Source organism: Varroa destructor, unplaced genomic scaffold (genome assembly GCF_002443255.2).
Source record: "Varroa destructor unplaced genomic scaffold, Vdes_3.0 BEIS01000003.1, whole genome shotgun sequence".
Taxonomy (NCBI): Eukaryota; Metazoa; Arthropoda; class Arachnida; order Mesostigmata; family Varroidae; genus Varroa; species Varroa destructor.
The window spans coordinates 8,701,705-8,725,331 of record NW_019211456.1 but is presented as its reverse complement, the minus strand read 5'-3'; the positions used below and the strand labels follow the sequence as shown (position 1 = coordinate 8,725,331).

The following is a 23,627-nucleotide window of genomic DNA, read 5'->3' as shown; positions in this document are numbered from 1 at the left end:
GAAGAAGGAACAAAATGTTGTGTGTAATGCATAAAGGTAGCGGTGACAGTATTAGCGTCGCGTTTTAGTTGTACGTACTGTCCGATGCTGTATCATCGTTCGGAGATACGTTGACGTAAATCGTGAGCAGCAAGAGTTCTGGCAAATACGAGCCCAATCTGACGTGGGAAAATCAAATAAAATAAGTACCGCCAAACGAATCATTATGTTTCGAATAATGCTAAAAACAGAGATGTCCTGAAGATTAAGTACAAACGGTGGCGTACACGTTCGCGTGAATGCTGCAACGCACCTGGCACAATTGCGTTAAGGGTCCTCTAGAACTCGAGAGCATCACCAAATATAAGCAGACTTTTGATACATTGGACATTACGAACTAAATAAGATTTCATTTAGAACGAATCGAGCGAAGACTTAATCCGGTATATATTTACTTCTATCGACAATATTTTTATTGATCGTAAGAATGTTGTCTGCTATGACTTCAAGGCTTGCAGTTTGCATCAGAAAATAACGTGTAGAATTTTAAGAAAGATAATAACCAAGATCCGCCGATAATTCAACGTAAACTAGATTTAGCAAGCGTAAGGTGATCGACCGCAGCCGCTATCAAAACCATTAGAACAGCAACATACTCATCTCTCTTGGAGAAATATCTTTTTGGTTGACAAATATTAAATTTACCCAGGTGCTTAAACGGCCGATGCATCGTCTTACGCGTCCTTCCCAACATAAACAAGTTCAGATTATACCTAAAACTTCTTGTCTACTATATATATTATACTGCTTAGTCATGTTAGGTACACATTTTGTCGTTTCTAGTTAAATGCTGCCGTTTACGGGTATTCCAATGAAATCGCGCCCATCGGAATACCATGTTATGGGCGTGTGCACGACGCCTTCCTCTGTAAGGAAAAACCTTTTCGACAAGCGGTATGACATCAGCAAAGCATATTCAGTTATCGAAGGGCAGTCAATATGTTTACTACCCATACACAGACTCACAGCGCGGAAGATTATACCTGCTATGCTAATTGTAAACACCAAATACTACACTAAACACCCATGGGCACACACAAGAGACGATCGTGTCTCGCACTTGGGTCGACAGTTGCCAAATGAAGGCAGACATTGTGGCGTTTAGAATAGTTTCTCCTCTCACATGGACTAGAGGTTGCCCAGTAATAAATGTTGTCCAAACAAGAACGCTATCCAAATGTCTTCTTAATGTCCTGCCAGAGTGGTTTCAAGAAGAAGAGCACCCACAGAAGAAACGAATTAGCGACTGATCGTTAAGCATATCGAGCCCAGTTCCGTATTTGTAGACATTCGTCTCTGGCAGGAATGCATAGCGTTTATATACTAGGTCAAGTCTATGGATAAATATGGTATTAAGACCCCAGTAAGCCACTTGTTGTTTGTCAAGATGGTGCGCCTTAATGGCAAAGTTTGAAAGGTCAAGCGTCTCTGCTATCAGATTATCCTTACGAAGACTACGGAGAACGGTCTGATCAGCTTTTTGTCTTAATGCAGAATAAACTTTCCGATGGCAACGCTTCTTTTAATCTCAAAAAAGACAATGTCAACGAACGTATTGTAAGTAAATTATTTATTTAAAAAGAAGATAAATTTCGGCCCACATCGCCATTATGGGTGATGATCTTATTTGTTGCATCAGTATATACTTATATGGAGTGAGTCTCCATTGTCTGGTCTGTGTTACGTGCTTTAATTAACTAAATTTGATTCCACTATACATAATCCTCATATATAGATATACATATGTGTGTGCTTAGAAAGAGACAGAGATGAGCTAGACTGTACAAAAGTCTGTACGGTCTTGTTCATCTTGTTTATAATTTTATTCGAATATTAACAATATGTGGAAATTAAAAGGCTACAATTGGCTTAAGGCTTCGATTGACTGACGATTCATGCAGCGAATAGGAACTGTCGCTTAAAGTAGCGCTAGAGAAATCTTTCTCGTTGGCTCTTCGGCGTCATTCTCTCAGCTATAGCGAACAGACGAATCAAACATATGTACCTGTAAATTGCGTATTTACTCTCCCACCTCTGTCTTGTTCGTTGTCTTTTTCTCTCTCTCACCCTTAAAAAATAGAGGACCAGCCGTGTTAGTTATGGCCTAATCGTCCGGTGCCGTCCTTACAACGACCATTACGCTACATACTTTCTTGCGGCCAATTGCTTGGCCGCAGCAGGAACGTTCAACATCTTTGGCTGGTTATTGATGAGGAGACAAAGAGGAAATATAAAATGAAAAGGACTGTTTGCCCCCTACGTCCCCCTTTATGCCTTGGCTTGAGACCCGGCTTAGCAGTTAGCTAGCTGCGAGGCTTGGCCGATTCGGTGCAGCAGCGGCAAGAGCATTGCCAGCAAACCACAATGCAAGCTACAGCAGGTCCATTGCCTCCACTTAAGAGATGTAGCTTGATGGCGTCAGCTCGGTAGCCGGTCAGTTCCACTCGTAACAAGGGCAAGCAAGAAAAAATCAAAAGGCATTTGAGAGTAGAGAAGCAAAAAGAAAAAGAAGACGACAGACGGACACATAGCTAGGATAGTGTGTGTGTGAGTAAGAGAGATTACGAGAGATACTAACAGGAGCCAGCCCGTAACCGAAATCGACAAGGAAGAGGAACAGGGACGCAGATCAACCCGAACTGCGACTACTACTGCCGCTGCCATCAGCGCCGCTAAACTGAACAGAAGGAGCTGAGACGGAAATAGCGCCGCCACTATCGCACATGAAATGGCAGCAAGCGAAACGAAAGCCTGCTCAGCAGAAGGTTGAACCAGGACAAAGCCGCTAGTCACCGGCTATCTACGTGTACGGCAGCCGTCCTTTTCTGAACAGGCGGAAAATGGCAACTAGACGACTTATAAACACGGACGCTTACGCCGGTGCTCACCGATCCAACTGGTTCAACGATCGCCGGCTGACTGATTGACTGACCGCGCTGAGTTGCGGTTGTAGCGTGAACAGTAAGCGCGCACTGGAGTGAGAATTTGAGGAATTTAAGCTAGCTTCTACTATTAACCCAGCTGAAGTTCGTGTTTGATTTCTTTCAAGCGACTTCGGCAATGGCGACGACCGACGACAATGTTTGTCCTGAACGGCGCGGAGCAGCGCATGATTTAATTCAGTCAGTCTCCGCGTTCGATTGCTGCAATGGCCGTCGAGGACGAGATCGCCGTTGCTTGATCAAATCACGCAAGGCATTTAACCGCGCAGTCTTTATTTCTTTCATGTACTACCTGCGATTGGTCCGCTAGCCACGCGGGGTGAATCTGCCTCATCCATTCGGGCGTGAAAAAGAATCGTTGGTGTCACCAAGCGAGAGTTGAAGGACGTACGTAACCACGTACAGAAGAAAAAGACATTGGAATATACTTTACAAATACTGGTTTTATGAAGCGGTAACTATAACAGGTTGTTCAAAAGCTATGTATTGATCTTCGTACGAATACAGTATGAAGGCTACGGGTCGTAGGGTTGAGCAGTAATAGTGACATAGTTCCTTGATCTATCGTATATCTTGTATTATGGGGAACGTGAACGGACTGTTATCGAGAATCATGAGCGTAGCGGTTAGTAATCGATTTGATAGAATATCAAGATTCACGAGTTTTTTTTTTGTTTTTCAAAGAAAAACAGCTCATCTTTACATCTGTTAGAATTACGAAGCACCGCCATTTTTCGGATTAGTCCTACAAAGACTAATCTCACGCACATACCGGTCACATCAGCAGGAGCTCAGCAAGAATCGACGACCAATCTTCAGTCACCCATTGGGTGGGTGGCGTGGCATAAAGTTAGGTGGCTATTCAGCAGGGCTTCGAACAATCGCTTAACATTGACTACATGGTACATACGGTAAAATAGGGGAAATCTGCCATAAAATTTCAATTTTATTCAGTGGAGCTCAACATGCAATTTCACAATGGTATTTAGATTAAGTGAAGGGACAGAGGGTACAATGAGTTGTAACAAACTTGTAAATTACGACATGAGTTTAGCCATGGGAAAATGCCATTTGAATGAAATTGCCGTCGCAACGATGCTGAAATCGATTGGCCTTCTATCCTTTAAAATAGGATAGATGGACTAGGTCGGGCTTCTTACAGAATACGTCAAGATTTAATGACGCTAGTTACTTAACTGCTCTTGTAAGCTATAAGATAAAGAAGCGGAAACGGAACCGGCTAGCAAGTGCCAATGACACAACAATAGACGATGAAGCAATTATTAGGATCTGATTTTAACTAAAAAATTCCTGTTCAGTACAGTATCTATCTAACCGAAACGTGTCGCTTCTATCCTCTGTGACGTCGCGGTCTTTGTCTGAGTGATCCCATGGCATTTAGGTGCATATATATTAAGGAACCTGTTGTGTGATCTTGTTTCTGTCTCTGCGATTTACTTGCTTTCGGTTTAACCATATCTCGTATGTGGCATCATTGTCTACATGCCGTTATATGTATCGTTCCTTTACATCGTATAGCTTTTTCTGCGGCTTGTTTTGTCTTATCAGTCGGAAGAATCACCGCACATGTACAACGATTGGCCATGTTATATTGTTGTGTTCGATATCGTCGCTGCGGTGGCATGCTTTCTGTTGTTGTTACTCGCGAACGTTGCCGAAAACGGTTAGTATAGTCGCTCATTCACATTGATTTACATGCGCTTCTCCCTCAAACGTTGTTACTGAACGCCATAAGCGGCACCATGGGACCGCTGATGACTCCGGTGGGCGAGTGCGTGGTCTGACAACGGACAGACGCTTCATAAAACGTCCAAGGGGGTTGTCGCTAGAGGGAGAGGAAAACAGTTTAAATGATTATAAGCTGTGTATATTGTAAATACCTGCAGTACGCGTACAACTTGTAACATGTAGTCCTGTCGACTCCCAGAGGTTTCAAGCGCGGTTACAACTAACAACACTTACCGATCGCGGGTAGCAAAGGCAGGGGTACACGATCACACAACGAACTGCCCGCGTCCGCCACCATCAATAGTTGTCACGCCATTATCGCTGTTGTCGACTGCTTGTTACTGGTAGAGTACGTACAATATATTAGTGGCAGACCGTATCGGTTGATGGGACGATGCTCTTCACTACGAATCAGTCGACTAAAGCTCTGACCCGATGTCGGAGAAATGTCAGCAATCGGTGAGAGGATAGATACTTAACTTGCCGTCTTCTTCCGTCTGGCGAGATGACGAGCTTAATGAGCTGCAGTGGACAAGGCGGCTTAACGGCAGTAGCGGCGGTGGATATAGCGACTCCGCTGATGGTGGCAGGAGCAGATGGCGTCGCAGAAGAAGAATTAATACACACACGTACCGACTGCGTTGACATCGGTACTAGTGGTGGCAGCAGCCGCCGTAGCAACAACAGAGTTTTATCCAACCTCTGGTGACAAAAGACAAAAGAGGAAGCATCAGGACGTCAAACCGATGCCAAGTCGGCACATTTCGCTTTTCCAAAATCGGCATCGGTTCAGCAGCAGCAGCAGCATAGCGATGAATAAACCCTCTGCTGCGTCAGTACCTTCTTTGGTTTTTTGAAATCAAAGTTTATAGCTGTCGCCATTACGAACGACGTGCACAGTGTGCAAGACGTCGTCGTCGTCGTCGGAACGTTTTTCCATCGTTGAGGCTATGCTCATGCTGCAAGCAATGCGACTCACCGGTGAACGCTGGAAAAAATTGGATAGGTACAGCCCTTTGCGCGCTAACGACTCTGTCTTGAGCTGAAAAGCTGGAGTACAAGGGGGCTGCACAGAGGGATAGGCGGTAAGTAGTTGTCGTTAGCTTAGCTTCTCATATCTGCTGCGTTTACTTTGGATGATAATGCCTGGATGAATCTGGGCTCGCTAGGTTGCTGGCCATTTCTCCGTTATTGCCACCGTAGCTTCATCATTGCCGCTAACGGCAGCGGCTATTGCTGTCCATCCGCCAGGTGGCGGGGTCGTCGATTGGATGGCAGCAGAAGAATGAGGATTTAATCCGATGAATGAAGACCTAAACGATCATATTTAATAGGCAACCCATAGCACATCGTCAACACGACTGGCCCTGTTAGCTCCGTTGAAGCGTACTGCGAAGCATATTAGAAAAATACAGCATTGAGAATAGCGTTGTTGTTGTCGTCGTCGTCGTGTTGTTATCTTGGCGAAGCAGCACCTTTTGACAAGATGGCAACCGACGGAAGACGAGCCGATGTAAACCAAATCCGAGGGTTAAATACCGCGCAGGATTTTACTCATTAGACTCTCACTATTATCAACGCGATAAAGGAGGGGACATGCTGCGTGATAATGACACTGCCGAAATGGACGGAACGCTCGTGGAGCCTGCAGAGAAGATGGTAATTATTATATATTCGGAAAACGCATACTGGAGATTTTGTTTCAGCAATGGCACCGGTAACTGCTTGCCGCCGATTATCGGTTGGGACTTATCTGCAGAAATGCGACTGCTGCGTTATTTATCCCACTAAAACACACAGCAGTAACAAGGGCGAGGGAAAAGACACACTGCCTGGAGCTTATTCCCACGAGGATTTCACGATTCAAGATCGCCACTTTACGGGAGTTACGATAACTAACGAGCTTCGTTAAATCCCCAATCTATATTAGAAAAACAATACTAGCAATAAAAAGGTTCTAGTTCTCGATTATTGCGCGTCACTGCGTTGATTAATATTCATACAGAAGGAAACCTACGACGTAAAGCTGACCAATCCTGTACCTATTACTAACAACGTCCGAACAATTGTTGTTGCATGAAGACAATTTGGGTTTGCGCTTAACAAAAAAATGCGTGAGAAATAGGTTGAATTTAGGTGAAATAGTTAATCAGGGCGTACTTCTGTTTATCTAGACCGTACATGGAAGTTTTCTGCATTGAATATATTGAATAAAATAGATAACTACACAATTGTTCAACATGATGCTTCTTGAGGGAAGGTCTTGTTAATGTAGCAATACTATCTGACGAAGCTGTATAGCATTAATAATAGGAACTCAAGCCATAGAAAAAGCGGACGCTCAAGTTAGCGAATCGTATTAACTTAGCATTTTTGAATTCTTGTTACTTGGAGAATTTTTCCAACTTAAATAACTACTAAGTACACACTACGATTATTGGCTAAACGTATTTCTGGTGAAGCACGGATACAAAAATTGCCGTTTTAATATGTAGGTGAAGATCAAGGTACGTTTGGTATGTATTCAAATATTCACGTTGGCCGACTGGGTGAACGTGACGTTAGATTGACCCTCGGGGCCACCGAAGTGCAAAAGATACTACACGCCAGTGGGGCAAAGAAAAGCGGAGATACCGTCATTTCTCATGCTATCGACTTCACGCCAAATTGGCATTTGGCCTTGGAAACGGTGACGATGACGAAACAGACGGAAAAAGGAGAAGCAAGAAGAAATCGTTGAATGGCTCAACCGTATAACGACGACAGTCGCAGTTCAGCACTGACGTCACAACGTAGCTTCAAAAGCACCTCGAAGCTACTGAGGGATACACTTGAAGAAGATGAAGAAGCAACCAAATGAAGCATTTAACGAACAGACGCGAAAACTGAAGTGTGTCTGTGTGTGAAACAAAAACTCGAAAACGTAGATAACAAACTGTGCCGTCGGGGTGTTGCTGGTCGTTCGGGCAGTGCTTGTCGAACATCGACGGACGCATAGCGAGAAAGAGTATTCTCTAGCTCTTAGTTTAAAGCTCCTGCCATCACATACCGTGGGGAGAGGGTCACCTCACTTGGGGATCTCAGCGTTGCGCTTTTCGAAGGACCGGGGATTCCGACGAGAGCTACCGTGAGGCGATCGAAGACAGAAAAAATAGCTATAAGGTTATATCGACAGAGCGCTTGGGTTTCCCTAATACGTTAAGTGTTCGAAGACCTGATAGGACGAGAATTTGACGACGCCGATCGCTCACTAGTTCACAGCATTTAGCTAACTCGACAGTTCATCGTAGACCTGATCTCGAAAGCCATTACTCATGGGCATTACAAGTAACCGGGCAATGCTATCTAACAAACGAAAACACTTTCCCTTAATATAAAAGGATCATACTCCACATCAAAATCAATACAGTCATAAGATCAATATCATTGACGTCCTATTACTTTTGCGTATATAATGGACTCAAATGATTTTTCTATCAAATGAAATAAACGTAATCTAGGAATAGCAATAAAAATTAAAACGGGTAACAAAGTCCAAATCACTTCAATATCATGATTTTCCAATAAAAATCGATTATAAAGATTATTTAGTAAAGTATTAGCCCTCATATATCTAATTATTATTGTTCCGTAGTAGGAGAATTTGCATTTATTATTACAGTATTCAGAACATCTTTAAATCATTTAACATTGAAGTATATTTTTGTTTAATAGATGTAAAACTACAACGAAACATATAAATCTGTCCTTATATACATTTATATTTAATTTAGCACGATAACTGAAAGACATAGAGGTTTTGGACATATGTATCCTTGGGGTCGATCGGCGTAACAGGAACCAGCTTTTAGCCGCCGCTGAATGAAGTAACGAATGCATATATATATATATATATATATATATATATATATGTAACTATAAACAATAAGCAAACTGAGCAAGACGGTGTTTATGAAAAATTAAAGTTAAATAAAAAAAAAAACACATTAAGCGTTTAGTGCATGACCTCAACATCACCTTCACTGATGTGCATGGCCGCTGCTTCTGATGTGCGCGTATTTTTTAGGGGTTTTAAGAATGCGGCCTGCCTGAAAAATAAGCTCTACTTGAAACAATGAAGGTCGCTACCAAGTATATATTGGTTCCGTAGTTATGTTTATGCTTTCTGATGCCTTACCAAATAAATAACATCAGATTGATAATAATTTTAACATCATTCATTACGTCAGCCATGTAGTCTCTCCGGGGGGATTTTGACACCACTACAGTTCTATTTGTCAGTCGTCGAATAGTTAGATCCCTGACGAGGCTGTAACATTGTCGTCGTAGTCTGTGTTGTTGTTTTTAATCGGCCATGGATACTTGTGGTAGGGACAGTATTTTTTTACCCTTCTCGTCCTTTCGTTCCGTCTTTTTTCATTCTTTATCTCACTTATTCCACTGCGCACCAATGCCATCGACAGGCGCCGCTATCTCTCTCTGTATAAACGACTCTTCTACATGTAGCTCAACCAACAGGTCACCTGTGTGTTCGTTCAATCGCTTTTAATACGATGGCACAACATTATGGCATTGATTCTGTCATTACTGCCGCCGCGGTTGCCCCTGCGTTTGCTCCTAGGGCTGTTGCTGTTACTCGGGTGACGGCGACAACAACAGCGGAATAAATGAGACGATCTTTGCCGGCAAACCGGTGTCAGCAAAAGATAGTCACTTCGTCCGTCAGTGACGTCGTCGAGTGAATGTAGCGCTCCTCTCCTCTATTCTACTTCAACTGGGACTGGCGCGTCGTTAATTGTGGAGTAGTGAAGGCGACGCTGTTTACTCCTTACTTACTACCTTTCTACGTAGCTGCTGCTGCTGCTGCTGCTGCTGGCTTCGTATCGGCCGTATCTGCACTGTCCGAAGTCAACTCGTCATCAGGGGTTAGGTAAGCTTGCTCGGAGACGGATGGCTCTGAACTGCTCTCAGAACGTATCGATGAGACGAGAATTCTGAACAAAACAAACGGCGGCAATGAACGAAACAACGTTCCATGTAGCATCGGAACGATGACTGTTACAACGATAGGTCCAGAGAGACGAACACAAGGGGGTTTCGGAGTCGTTCCTGTAGAGAACAAGCAGTAACAGGTACGCTTGCTGCGGCCATTCTCTCTAGCAATTCACTCTGAAGAGGCATCGTAACGAGGGAAGGTAGGTGCATACCGAAAACGCTGACAATGTGGAACCTACTCAGTAGCAAAAATAGCACTAGCCGCAGAAGAGTCATCGATAGCTGCTTCGGTTGCCGCCACTGCTACTACTGATTTTGCTAGCTTCATCAATGCCAATTCTTTTTGCTTCTCTCTCCATGTCCCTGATGGACAGAAAAGCTACGGCCGCTTACCTGACGAAACACACGACCTCAGCCGTCGTGCGTACGAGTGGCGGTCAGACGAGCGTCCGACTGCCATTCGTAGGCGCTCGCAGATCGCGTATACTGCGGGCTTTCTTTCGAAACCAATCTGAGATGGCAAAACAAGGAGAGAACGAAGAATCTAGAATGAACGCGCTATTACAGAGATACAGCCTATACTTATGTATAGTTGGCTGCGTACGAATGATCGTCTGTTTTGTCGGAGTAGGCAATAAGGCGGCGCATCAGTGGGACCTCGGTCACTTCAATGAGTGGAATGGCAACTGTAGAGGGTAGGAAGGCAACTTCAATTACGTACACAATTCGCCACTAGGAGATTTCGCGTCGTTCTGGTCCATTTGCTAGCCCGACGGGACAGTTAAGGCTCCTGAAACGGCCACTTGAACATTTTATCCATGAAGGCAGCCTTTGTATAAGGACACCTTAAAGGTGGTTGGCGGGTGCTAATCCCCTCGGGTTCTTAAAAAATCTACGCTTATTTGCCTTGAGACTACAGTTGGCGTAGCTTTTAGATGTAGCCCATAATGTTCGAGTGCAAAAGGTTTTAAAAAATGTGTTCAAAATTAAGGCAAAAAAAAAGCCTTCTCGCTGATCCGAAGAGATTTGTTAGTGATGAAATGTTGCGCCATGTCTTGAGACACATATTATATGGACAAAGCGTATGTGCGTGTGTTGTGTCGGTGTCATCAGGCCATCGTGAAACAAATTGCGTAATAGAAATGTATCTCTAAGTTAGCCGCTTTGGCCAAGACAAAAAAACTGGGGTCCCCAATTGCCAATCACAGATTTCATTTTGTGTGACATCGGTAACTTCAGGAGCAGAAGACTGAAATTCTGTAATCATTGCTTGGTTGCTCTGTACATAGCACATGTCCTAGTTACAGTTAACTTATTATAAATACATACCGTACCCTATACACGAGAAGGTAACTGTAAGGCACGGAAATGATCGGGCGCGTTCCGCAAGACAAATGATAAAGCCGAATTTCAAATACATGCAAGCATAAAGTTTGTCTCTTATCACTATTTTCTCGAGTTCCATCGGTATTTATTTTGTTGTTTCATAGATTCCGGCCGCATCTGAACAACCGCAAAACAGCTTAACCTAAGGAAACCTAACAGGAAACCTAAGAAAAATCGGAATTTCTCATATTTAGTTACTTTCAGATTAAATATTTAAGGACCATATCACCCATACCATCTTACTGTCTGTTGTTGGATCCACTGTGATCGAGAAATTGACAATGCAGTATATCTTGTTATATCTTTCGATGAATACATTGCCCCCGTCTAAGTGAAGATCAAGTGCCGACAATATGCTTTCTGATAAAGGTGTTTTTGATGAATACACGTGATGGCGTAAGCCCCCAGATCTGTGGGAAACTTCGCTGACTGTATAACATCGACGACAAAGAACGTGTTCTAGTTGATAGCATCAAGTGCTAGCCGGCGCGACCGGTCACACAAAAAACTCTGAAAGACCCTGGTGCACTCTCGACAAATTCTCGGTATTCAGGCCTCGCTTGACCACCTCCGATCATTGTGTCGTCGTTTCTCTTAGACTCGAGCCAGCCATTTCACGTGAAATCACACAATATAATCCAGACAACACAACAAAACACTATTTGCGGAGGTTCGATGCCGGGCGGGCCTGAAGCAGACATTGGTACCATAGAAACCGGCAGTACAATGTGCCCTCCATTCCTTCATAGTAATTAAAGGAATTCTGAACGGTATCAATATGGGCATTTCAAAATAAAAAGTACATCGGCCTAATAGATTTATAAAAAAGAAAGCATATGCTTGAAGTTGACACAATTTACAATAAAAATATACCTGATCATTTTAATAATAAACAATAACATTAAGAAAACAATAATGATACTTTTAAAAGTTAACCACGCCAAAATTTCGGAACTTCCTTTCAAATTGATTTAATTGTTTTTAGTATATTATTGCAAAAATATGTTATTTGGCGTTCGAGGAAGAGCTAGAAAACTTGTCTATGCCACACTTATAAATGGGTACGTCAGCACCCATAGTATGGTATAATGCAGACATCGTTGTACCAGTGGTTTTATTGTTTGGACTTTACAAACCAGATTAACACACAAAACACCATTCGTATTGGAAAAAAATTTTGGATGATCCAATTTTGTCTTCGATCGATTTCTATGGCCACGATCCAGGTAGCATTTTATGATTGCTATCGTTATGCGTGCCCATAATTATTAAGTAAGCTTGAGCTGAACTTCAATAATGCTGCTCAGAGATGGAATCTTCAATCTTTATTTACCAACCAGTTTAGATATTATCATGCTACTTGCCCGCTATGCATTCAAAAGTCTAAAAAAAAGGCAAAAAAAGAAAAAGATGCCATTTTGCCATGGGCGGAGCTGAAGCTGCTAGTGATAAGGGTATTCGTACTCTCAAGGCAAATATCTGAACGTTCTGTTCTTCTCCAGCCGCAGATTGTCGAGCTATATTGAGCCATGGTATCAATCATATCTAATTGTCATTGCTGCCGGCATTATAGCCTGAGTTGTGTAGGTGTCAACATCTGTAATACCTTTGTTCTTCTCGGCCGACAAAGGCGGGCATGCAGATTTCAGATAATGTTGCTTTGGACTAAAGAGATATAACCATCGGCCTCGGGGCAGCTGGCTCTAAAGATCTATTCTAAGGACTGTTTGCGCAATAGTGTCGTAAGTCACCTTACGAAGGCCCTTCAGTATGGTTACGTATTCCTCTGAAGTGGGTGATGGCCATAGTGCTATATCTGATTGCGACAAAGTCAGTGACAATGTAACATGGTTGTTTGAGTTACTTGGCAGGAATCGTGAATTTGACAGTAATGATACTGGAAAGAGCTGTGTGAGTCGAATTGATAGCAAAACGTATTGAAACAGTATCATTTAGAATTCAACGTATGTTGCAGATGTGTGAGCTGCCGACTCATTCTCTCAGAATATATAAAGTGTTACCGAATTGATCTTTAATAGTTCCTCCGACAGCTTAATATAGTTAATGCTGCGCGCTCCATGCCAATGGCTCTAGCGCCAATGGAGCGATCATGCGTATCTATGTGTGACTACCCCTTTGATCTGCATTTTTGTGAAGAACTTTAGTGACCGTCGCACAGTAACTATAGTCAGCTAGGCGATTTCGATAGTCTTAACAATGGAACGGAGACTTTGAGCGACGCGAAACACCCGGCCGTCTATGGAATATATACCTTCTAGAGACTCTCTCTTAAAATTTTGTTCGACGTTCGGCGATGAATATAGTAGTAGTGGAGAGCGAAGCACCAACCATCTCGTTTTCGTGCGCTGTGAAATCCGCTGCGGTTCGACGACTCATCAAACTTCGATGGTTTCTTAATGGTCCACAGCTATAAGGCTTCTGTTAGGCTAGCTCGCAGCGATAAGGCCTGCTGATATCCAGCGGCAATTGTATCAAAGGCTCGTGCGCGACGAGAGATCAAGATATCGGTTCTAAGAGTGGAAGAGAAAGAATCGATAGGAATTTCGTAAGTCGTCAGCGTTAGAACCCGTTCAACGTCTTAAACAGTTCATGTAGAACTGAGTGATTAGGAGTGCCTTCAATTCAGGCCCGGCTTGATTTCCGTCATTGGACCAATAGATAGTAAGTAGGGTTGTCGAAGCCGCCCTATGGAGTTCGATCGGGAGCTCTTTCAAGGAGCTTTCGTGGAATTTGTCTCCGTACTGTGAAGAGTGCAGGAGATACATCGACTAAGTAGGGCCGAAAAATGAGGTCAACGACAGTCAAGCATGGCATCGTATTGGGCGTGTGACCTTTAATAAACCTCCATTCCTTAAAATTATTCAAAAAACGAGAGAATGCTTATGGGGATTTGGGGAGCTGTACGCGTTAGAAAAACAAATGGATCTAGTTTTAACTAAAAGTATAAACAGGAGGGTCTTATGAGTAATAGACAAAAGCACACGCACATATTTCGTATCATATTTGATAATATGATCATAAAGTTGGAAACCGCATTCAACGAAAGAGGACAAGCTTCCGTTTTTAAGTCGATTCATCGTACCGATCGTGGATAGGTTCTATCAGAAGTTTGTTTTCTGGCACTATAAACATTACGGTTCATTCAGGTGTTTACTTTTTAAATCATCTTTAAAAGTATAATGAAAAAAAAAAACGTAACTTCATAGCGGGCCATGCTTTGAACAGAACATACGACCGAGAATTTTCCAAATAAATAATATTATTACGGTTAACCGGTTTTGGCTATTACTCGACGCTCGAACCTACGCGTTTGAATCTTTCTTCAATTTCAGGTTTCGGATATGTTATTGTGACTTATGTGGGGCCAGCATCAAGAGGCGTTTCTCCATAGCAAGTGGATTCAGAAGAAAATTTTTTACCACATCGTTGCGATGTTTGTGAGCACTAACAAGCCCCGTCAAGGCTCCCGTTTCAATATCGCTGATTACAAATCTTCGTAGTGATAATCATCATCGACTAATACTAGATGCTTTCCCCTAATCAGCATCGCTCACGTCGAACGCAGTTCTGCCAGCGGTCGAACAGGAAACGCAAGGACACCATGGGGGTCTGACCAATTTGATCGAGATCTCTTCTTGCGGCTTTAAGACAATTCGGGATCCAGAAGCAACTCTCTAAATGTAACTAATCAATAATAAGTATTATTCATTTGTTAGCAGGAGATACCGATGTAGGAAAAAGAGCTACCGTTTCAGAGAACATGCAAAGACATTGCACTGTCCTATTCGTCATAGTGATCTGAAAGCACAGTCATCCACAACCGCTTCTATTGCCTCAGTGATGAAAACGTTTCCGTATAGCATCAATATATATTTATATCTATATATGTATATACATATATATATATTGAACAAGTTAGCATAGCAGTGATCAACAAGCGAACGATCGTATGCCATATAAATATAACATCGTTAAAAGTGGACCTTTGCTCCTTCGCGTAGCGCAAAATGTAACTGATAAAAACACTTTCTTGAGGAATGGGACGCTTTTTGTGGTTGCGGGTAACGATGCCACCGGGGAGATTAACGTTGCTTTTCTCTCACTAAAACTGCAGGAACTCTAATTGGATACAGGAGGCCTTTTGTGAATTGACGGGATACAACGCTGAAAATTCTATTATCATGTATATCTCTCATTATCGGATAAACGCTTGGTCGGGGGGAATATGGGAACTTCAATGAATCATACTATACTTGTGAACAACATATTGTTTTAGTTGGTCTGATCCGGAACAACAAGGCTGCCTTTCACAGGTGGAGCGGTTGAATGGCTCAGATCAGTCGTGACGTTCTGATTCAATCGGCAAATAGTAGATCCATTTCTGAAAGTCGATGCTAGAGAGCGGATACACTGATTCATGTTGAAAAGTAGTCGAAGCGCGAAGTACGGAGACCGAATCGGGCAGCCATTATTAAGTGTACTCCAGTCACCCTACACGCGCCTAATAGACAACTTCCTCGTACGTATTCTTCTAGTAGACTGTTCATTTCGGAAGGTGCAGAAACCGTCTTCATGGCATCTGATATAGATGCGTAACGTAATCTTATCTGGCACCCAGCAACCGAATAAGTAACAACGCTAGAACGTTTTTCGCATTTCACGATTCAAGCCATTATCAGCAGCGTCTCTTTTGGCGCCGTTTTCGGGAACATCAGAGATAGAAGTCGACGAAAGTCATTCTGTTACAGCGACTTCTTTCTGAAGGGATAGATATACACGCAGACATAGCGTAAGGAACAAGAAAAAGTAGTACAGGCAATAACAACTATTTCTGGCTTCATATTTCTGAATGTTCTTAACGTCAGTCGCTGGATTGTAGAAGTGCAACGTTTATCTAACGGAGCCACAGCAGTTAGCCGACGACATGCGCAGAAGGAGTTAATATGTCAACACTAAGTCGCTTGTGGTGGTAGCGGCTCGTCGTTCACTGGTCAGGACGTAAATATTCCAGGTGTCATAAAAAATGGTGCCTGAATGTCCCGTTGAGTAGGAGTCAGTCTTTTATTCTCGGCTCGATCGCGAAGGAGATCCACGGAATCGACAACAACATATAATGAACTAGCCATATTGTTCGTAGTGCTTCTAAGGGCTCCAATACGTAATGGTCTATTGATTTGTACATCATATATAGTTTCTTCGCTATGAGACGCCTAATCCACAGTGTACGTACACGTTCTTCATCATCAATTTATATTATCCAAGTATAAAAATGAATAACTAAATAAACACTATTTTATCAATCAGGTCCGCTATGTGCCGACGTTGAGTCCTCATAAAGTTAGCGCCTACCTAGCAAAAGCTATGGATGCCAATGGCTCTGGATAGCGAAGTGGGGACTCGCCTGTAAATGCATTAATAGAATGAAGATCATTTACTCTTATGCGTAGCATGTAGTACATTGTTATGAATGAACTATCGGTGAAGCAGTACAGTCTCCATTATTATCGTGGATTTCGTTCAATCAACCGGAGGAATAGGCGAGACGTTTTTTGACAGGCAGGCCAGCAAAACTGTGCGTTTCTGTAGGCTAATATTCGGGCAAAAAAACTAGCGTGACATATAATCGCCGCTGAGCTTGCATTGAAGGCTCACCATGGCCGATCAATCAGAGAGTTGGTCTCTTGCCAAACTGAACGAACTAACGCGATAAAAAGAAGCGCTAAATTTGACAATAACATAAAACGTTATACACGGACAGCACGAGAGGAGTATGTGCACGCCCAAAATGTGTATGCGTGTATTGTTGAGTTGGGGAGATGTGTCAGCAAAAGAACCGAGGAAAAAGGCGGTCGAGCTGAAACGGCCCTTTGTAGGACTTCGCTTGTATGAAGACACAACAATTTGCTCTGCTACTACTAGCGGGACTTTTGTTCTAAAAGGGTTTACAAAGAACTGCCATTGGGCAGACCACGACGTCAATAGGCTGTGATCTAGTGCATTAGCGGTTCACATCACAAGGCCTGTGGGGTGATTTACCTATCTGGCTAGGAAAAATACCGAGCGAATTGAAGGAAACTACTTGATTTACCGGCAAATTAAATTTCGACCCTTTTCAAAGTATTGTAAGATAATAAAATGTCTAGGTAGATAAAGCTGTTGTCTACCTTCGATTCTGTGGTAAGGCACGATGGAGCCAATGTTTCCATCTGGCCTGCTAAACATGCGTGCAATGAAACTGACGTCAAGCTTGACCACTTCAGAAGTGCTGATGGTCCACGTTCCTTCTTCTCTGAGATTCACCACAATCTAGTAGTGACCAGCAACACCAAGCAAGCGGACAAAAATGGCTAGTTTCGCAAAGTGTAACTGAAGCTATAACAAAAGTAGGATCGTTAAAAATCGCTAGCTCTATAGGCATGCACGGTATGCACATGAGTCGATGGAAAAATGGTGGGAGATCCTAAGATTGAAGGTTTCAGAGATGCTGGCGCGATGATAACACCTGCCGCTATCACCGCGTCTATTCGTTTGATCGAAGGCAGAATAGAACTACGAGCGGCTCAATATATAATCGTCGCGATGACACAATAACTATCCTATAAATCAAACGAATGCATCAGCAACAAGCGTACTAAGTAAACGTATGTACGTGCGGTCAAGAGAAGTTTTTTCTACCAATTACAGTTTTCTCACACCTGTAGAAGGAGTGGCATACAGTTGCACGTTTATATTACTGCAAATGATCCAGACCACATTGTGTTGATGAGCCGTATGGTAACCATCATGCATCCGTACTTGTTACTGGAACCCGCTGTTTGTTTTCAAAAAACAACTGCGAAGCAGTAGTTTTTTTCACTTTTTTTTTTTTTTTTTGGCATGCCCATTTGTCTACCACTTCTTGCACCTTGGACTAATTTAGGAACATTTGCCTCGAAACGATTCACGTTCTGAAGGCATCGGAGGAACTGCCAGGCACTTTCCTCACGCTGCTTCGCTAGAGCGCGTACTTTTTTTTGTTATTTTGTTTTTTTTTAAATTTAAGGTTCTGCATAAGCATTATACTTACGATTATATAACTAAAGCATCAAAGATCTCTATTAAAATGAAATATTACTTCCGGATAAATTCGCATATGCATACAACTGTAAACTCACATGGCGGATATAATGTTGCAACAGCATATCGAATGGTACAAGCACAAAATAACGCGTAAGGAAAAACATAGTTCACATAATTGTACATGTATTAGTATCGCTAACATCCCGAGAGATTTTAATGTGCCTTCCTTCATCAGTCCAGGCATAACATCCACTGGTCTCCCTTGACACTTTCCACAGTGCACCAAAACGCCGATAGCCAGTTGCTCCTTGAAGACGGTCAGTCACCGCACGATTCGAAAGCATATAGGCCAAGGCAAAACCGAGTTCTCAACCAAAAAAACATCTACCTTCCACCTGTACAGACGGCCGTCCTCTTCGTTTCGGTCCTAATCCTGCGCAGTTGAACCGTGTCCCTTCGTTTCTGTATGTCCGTAGCGTACGCCTCTGTGTAAATTGTACGTTAATTTTATGTAATGAATTTACAACCGCGAACGGTCGAGATTTTTTCTGGTACCCCTGTCCGCATCGCTCCCATCGCTTTATGTTTACTTCAATACGCGCTGTCACTATCGCTCCTTTTGACAACGCTCCCGCTCTGCGCCAACTCGTAGAACTAAACATAAACGGACGGAGCGCCTTGGAACCGGAAGACCCAACCTGAGGAATGAAGGAATTATGGCAGTCCTACAGAGATCACTAAATAAAACTGACGATTATAGAGATCATAATGTTCACACTTGTTATGTCACAAATCGGTCGGCAAAAGTCTTAATGCAAAGATAAGCTATACAATAGCTGCGTAAAACATTAGAAGACAGCTCGGGTGAATCGAACAGTGCCCAGATAAATTATGTTCCAATGAAAATTGATGGCTGTTTTTTCATCCGAAAAATTTCGCAGGCAAGTTGGGGTCAACCTGTTTTCAATAGGCAGTCTAAGGGCACACGCTTAAGACAGTCCGACCAATTGTTCGATTAGTATTAAAGCCTGAGGAAGCAATAAAAGGCCGTTCGATCCATAAATTTATTACAACGCAAATCTTACTGCTGATTAAAAGTACGGATCAGCTTAGTTCCTACAGTGGTTTCTGCAAAGCCTTTGAAGCAGTCAAATTGGACCTCATTTACCGAATCTCAGCAGAAAAATGATCTTCTAAGCAAGGCTTTGTTTTTTATTGCGTGCTAAAGATTCGTATTTAACATTGTTGAAAAACATTATCAGAGTGCAAAGCGTCAATTACAACCAAACAGCGAAAGTTGCCGGATTGTGATGAGTTTCCATTGTTATAAACTTGAGAATAATTCTAAGTTGGACGACCGCAAGCATAACATTTGAACAATATTGGATAAAGATTTGTATGATATTCAGTAGCAATACGTAGTTTTAACTTAAAACAATCCTTAACCAAAGTCACAGGGAGTGAATGCGGCGACATGATCAAGAAGACTTCACATAACCAATGGCAGACCGGCCCCTGACTGTGATACTGAAGCTCAGCCTCAGAAACAAATTCCATAAATGTCGATAATTCGCTTGCTTGAGAATGAAAAAGTAGCATATCGCATCATAGAGTATTACCTAATCTATTCCCAAATCGAGCTGATACCCAACATTAGGACAATGAGTATGACCAGAACTTGCCGAAGGCCGACACAGGTGATGTTAAGGCATTCATTCAATGCTATTGTATCATCGAAATGAGGGAATAATTTCCCTTTTCACTTTATTCAAGCTTGCTAGTATCTATCCTGTTGGATCATGGGTTCGTCCTATTATCTGTAACCACAGCATAAACGGCTAGCGTCCACACGAAAAGCGGAATGGGGTGAAATAAGTAGCAACGCTTTACTCTCGACGGGGTTCCAAAATCAACGCCGCTTTGAGATTCCCATCGCCGGCTACACGCATACTCCGACACGCCAAGATACACGCGAAATTTCGAGTCTTCGACAATAAAAGCGATGACATCCACTGTTACCAGGATATGATATCGAGAGATATCATAGGGCAAGTAGGCACGATGCAACCTCTGCTTCGCCACAATGGGCAGCAACAACAACAACAAAACGTTTTCAGAAACTCATTTCATGAAGGACACTTCTTCCGTTCATATAGGCTGCTACGTCATACGAAGCTGCGAAGAACGTGTCGCCTCTTCATTACATAAAGGCAATTCACCCCCTACCGTGGCAGATCCCACATATCCGTCTCTAGCCAAAGTACTCCATAGTGCATGACAGCAAAAGCCGCCAGTAGAAGGCAAAACAGTAGGACGGGATGAAAACAAGAAGCAAAAATACGGATCCAAATGAAACTCGAAAGCAAAGGAACGACAATTCCTCTGACAAAAATAATGAAAAATGCCGCGTAATTACACGCTCGCTGTGATAAACGTTTACGTAGCAAAAGCAACAACTACACTGAGAAAGGAGGCGTCAAAAGTTGAAGAGGAAACAGATGACAGTGAATCGATTGATTGACAAATTTGAGAATTATGCAGAAATTCTATTTGAAGCTTGATATAACTCGAGATAGTTACTGAATACACGACGCTGTGAGATCTCTGTGTTTACTTACAGCTGTTCCTATTCGTACGCCGCAAAATATAAATGGGACATGTCCCGAAGTGTTGCGTCGTTGTAGTCTTAAAGTACGTTTAGCAGGAACGGAAAATGCTCTGCGCAAATTTCAAAGGTAGTAAGCTTTTCTGCAACCGTTACTGTGGGAACGTAGTACCTGTGATCGACCGTAGGTAGAAGATGAACTGGATTTGGCCAGCTGTTAACTTAGTAACTAGTTGGCACCACATAGAAAGGGAGATGGCCTGTCAGCGGGTCGACCGGCCGTATGTTTATTAAAGATGGCCAACCCTCAGTTTGTTAAAGGTTGGTGATTTATGATAGTTCGAGGCTTGTTTTTGTACGCGGAAACCATACATTTACCTCGACTAAAGTAAATGCGCCATTGTGCAGTTTAATGCGTCTGATTTTTATCTGTACAACAATGTGATGCCATACCATCTACCGCTGCTGCGCGGATAAACATGGCGCAACAGAGAGAAGACTATATGCATATCTAGCTATGTAACCTGGCGTCTACCTAGCGCACAGCAAGGGAAGCTCACAAAAGTCTTCGTTATTAGGCGGTAAAATATTACATTGTTATTAACACATAGCTGTAATTGGTATTCGAACGGCGTTACGTCAACGTATTTTGACGATCAGGTATTGTACGTATGTGTAAAAACGCTGAAATTTCAGTTGCGTTATATAGTATCTTGTAGCTTGAAGACAATTGCAGACAAGGTCAGCGTCTGAAGCCGGAAGAAGGAAATTGAATTTCAATGTATATACAGAGCTCTTACGCCAGTTATTATATACGATTTATGTTAGACGCGGCCGTACATAAAACCGTAAGTAGAGGGAGCAGATTCAAGCTTTGTAAAATATTGTGAGCGTAATTGGAAAAGATAACATCGGAACAATACAAGCTTCAACATGTGTTCGTTATTAGAATGGTTAAGTAGAATTACACTGTATTTGGAAGCCAGTCTGAATCTGAAGAAAGATCAACGACTCGCGCGATATTTGTGTTTCGCAAATGCAGTTTCACGAACGTCCACGTCAGCCCCAACTAAAGTGGGGCATATGTCTCCTCCTCACTTTATACCACACAATTATACGTTGTGGCTCGACCGTCATGAATGCAAAAGCTATGTTTATTACATAAAAAATATAAACTACACTTTATCTTCATATATATATATATATATATATATAGTTTCAGAAGCGGTTTGTAACATAATCTTCATTACGCATTCAGATCGCGTATATTTTTTGTATGACTTTTGCTTCTTCTATAATGCCCATCTGTACATATTTATCATATCACATGGCGTTAAGCTAATTAAAGTGTCAGCATGAGTTGCAACTGTTTTGCATTTAAAAAGGGAGCGAAAACGCGAGGTCTGAAACGCCGTCGAACCTGGCTGTCGTTCAACCCATGTAGAGTGGGCAATTCTGCTTCAGATTTAGATGTTCTAGCTTGATTTTTCTTTCCTTTGTTTCCATGGTGCAAAATTGCCAGATACGCAGCTCTCCTGATACGGCATACGTGAATGTCTCCGAGTTGTAAATGTTATAGTTGCTGGATGAGCTAGCATTCCAATAACAATATTGAGCACGATCGCTGTTTAGAAACGTGTTTTCTCGGCAAATTAGAGGTGATGAGATCACCTTCTCATTATAGATGTCGGCAACTTCTACGGCGAAGCTACTCAGAGAAGTATTTGTATGTGGGCGTGGGTGCGTGTGTGTATGCGAGCGTATGTCGGACCATGAAGGCAGACCAACCGGCGTCGTAAAGCGTCAAGAGGCTTGGAACTTCTACTATTTACTAGACGAGTCAGCAGCAACGACAGCTGGCAAAGGATGACAAGAGAAATTATATGACGCCAAAAACAAACAAAATATAGCTAATGACTTTATTCTATTTATGTAATTGCAGCGCGGGTACAGACACGCTACACATGAGCGTCACGCCAAAATACAAATTTAATGACAGCTAACAGAGTAAGAGCTAGTAGGACGAAAGCGGGATACATATCCAGACGAACGTAGAATGGCCTCATAGAAACAGGGAATAAATACATTTTTGCAGAACACCAATGCCCAGACTGACATGAACAAGACCCAGTAGTATGGACACTCACACATACCGACAGAAAAGCAAGACACTGATTTTCACGGGGCTTACATTACGCTGGAATGAAGGCACTGCTGACACGTCGAACGATCATTTGTCATCCAGTGGTACACTGCCGCCATGCTACCGTTGCTACAATTTCACTGACATATGCGTGTCTTCATATAATAGGGGTATCAAAACTGTTCAAGATCCATGTATCCTTTGTCAACGCACAAATGGGCGGTGGCAGATCACGCCTGTTTCGATCTGTGCTGTGTCCTAGGCTGATAACGTGGTTGGACCGTTTGCAGTTCCTTCTAGAGTCCTAGATGGTATAACGTGAAGTTGCAAATACCTATATTTTGACGGATGCATTTCCCAAAACAATTATCACAGTGTTGTCAGACTGTTAAAGATATCTGAAAATAGCCTAGTTAAAATCGTTGTTTTACAGGACATGGATGAAACTTCCTATTTTGCTGTCTAGTTGACTGGTAAATGCGATAACGAGTTGTTCAATTGACTTCGGCTAGTTCTTGCGAGTAATATACCATCCGACTGTTTTATGGTTCCATTATGCACCGAAAAGAATCTTTAATTAAGTAAAGAGCTATATAAATAAAATCTCGAATGAAAGTAATCCTTGTCAACACAAACACACACACACACATATTTATACTCTCTCTCGCTCTCTCTCTCTCTCTCTCTC

At 42.5% G+C, this 23,627-nt stretch overlaps 1 long non-coding RNA gene across 1 annotated transcript; it reads right to left on the bottom strand.

The window, feature by feature from the left end:
• Positions 1–3,404: 3,404 nt before the first annotated feature.
• On the bottom strand, positions 3,405–5,217 carry LOC147756487 (uncharacterized). Its single transcript, XR_015323881.1, has 2 exons — positions 4,965–5,217; positions 3,405–4,827 (listed from the first exon to the last, which is right to left on the bottom strand). It is a non-coding gene; the product is annotated as an uncharacterized LOC147756487 (long non-coding RNA).
• Between the last annotated feature and the right edge of the window lie 18,410 nt (positions 5,218–23,627).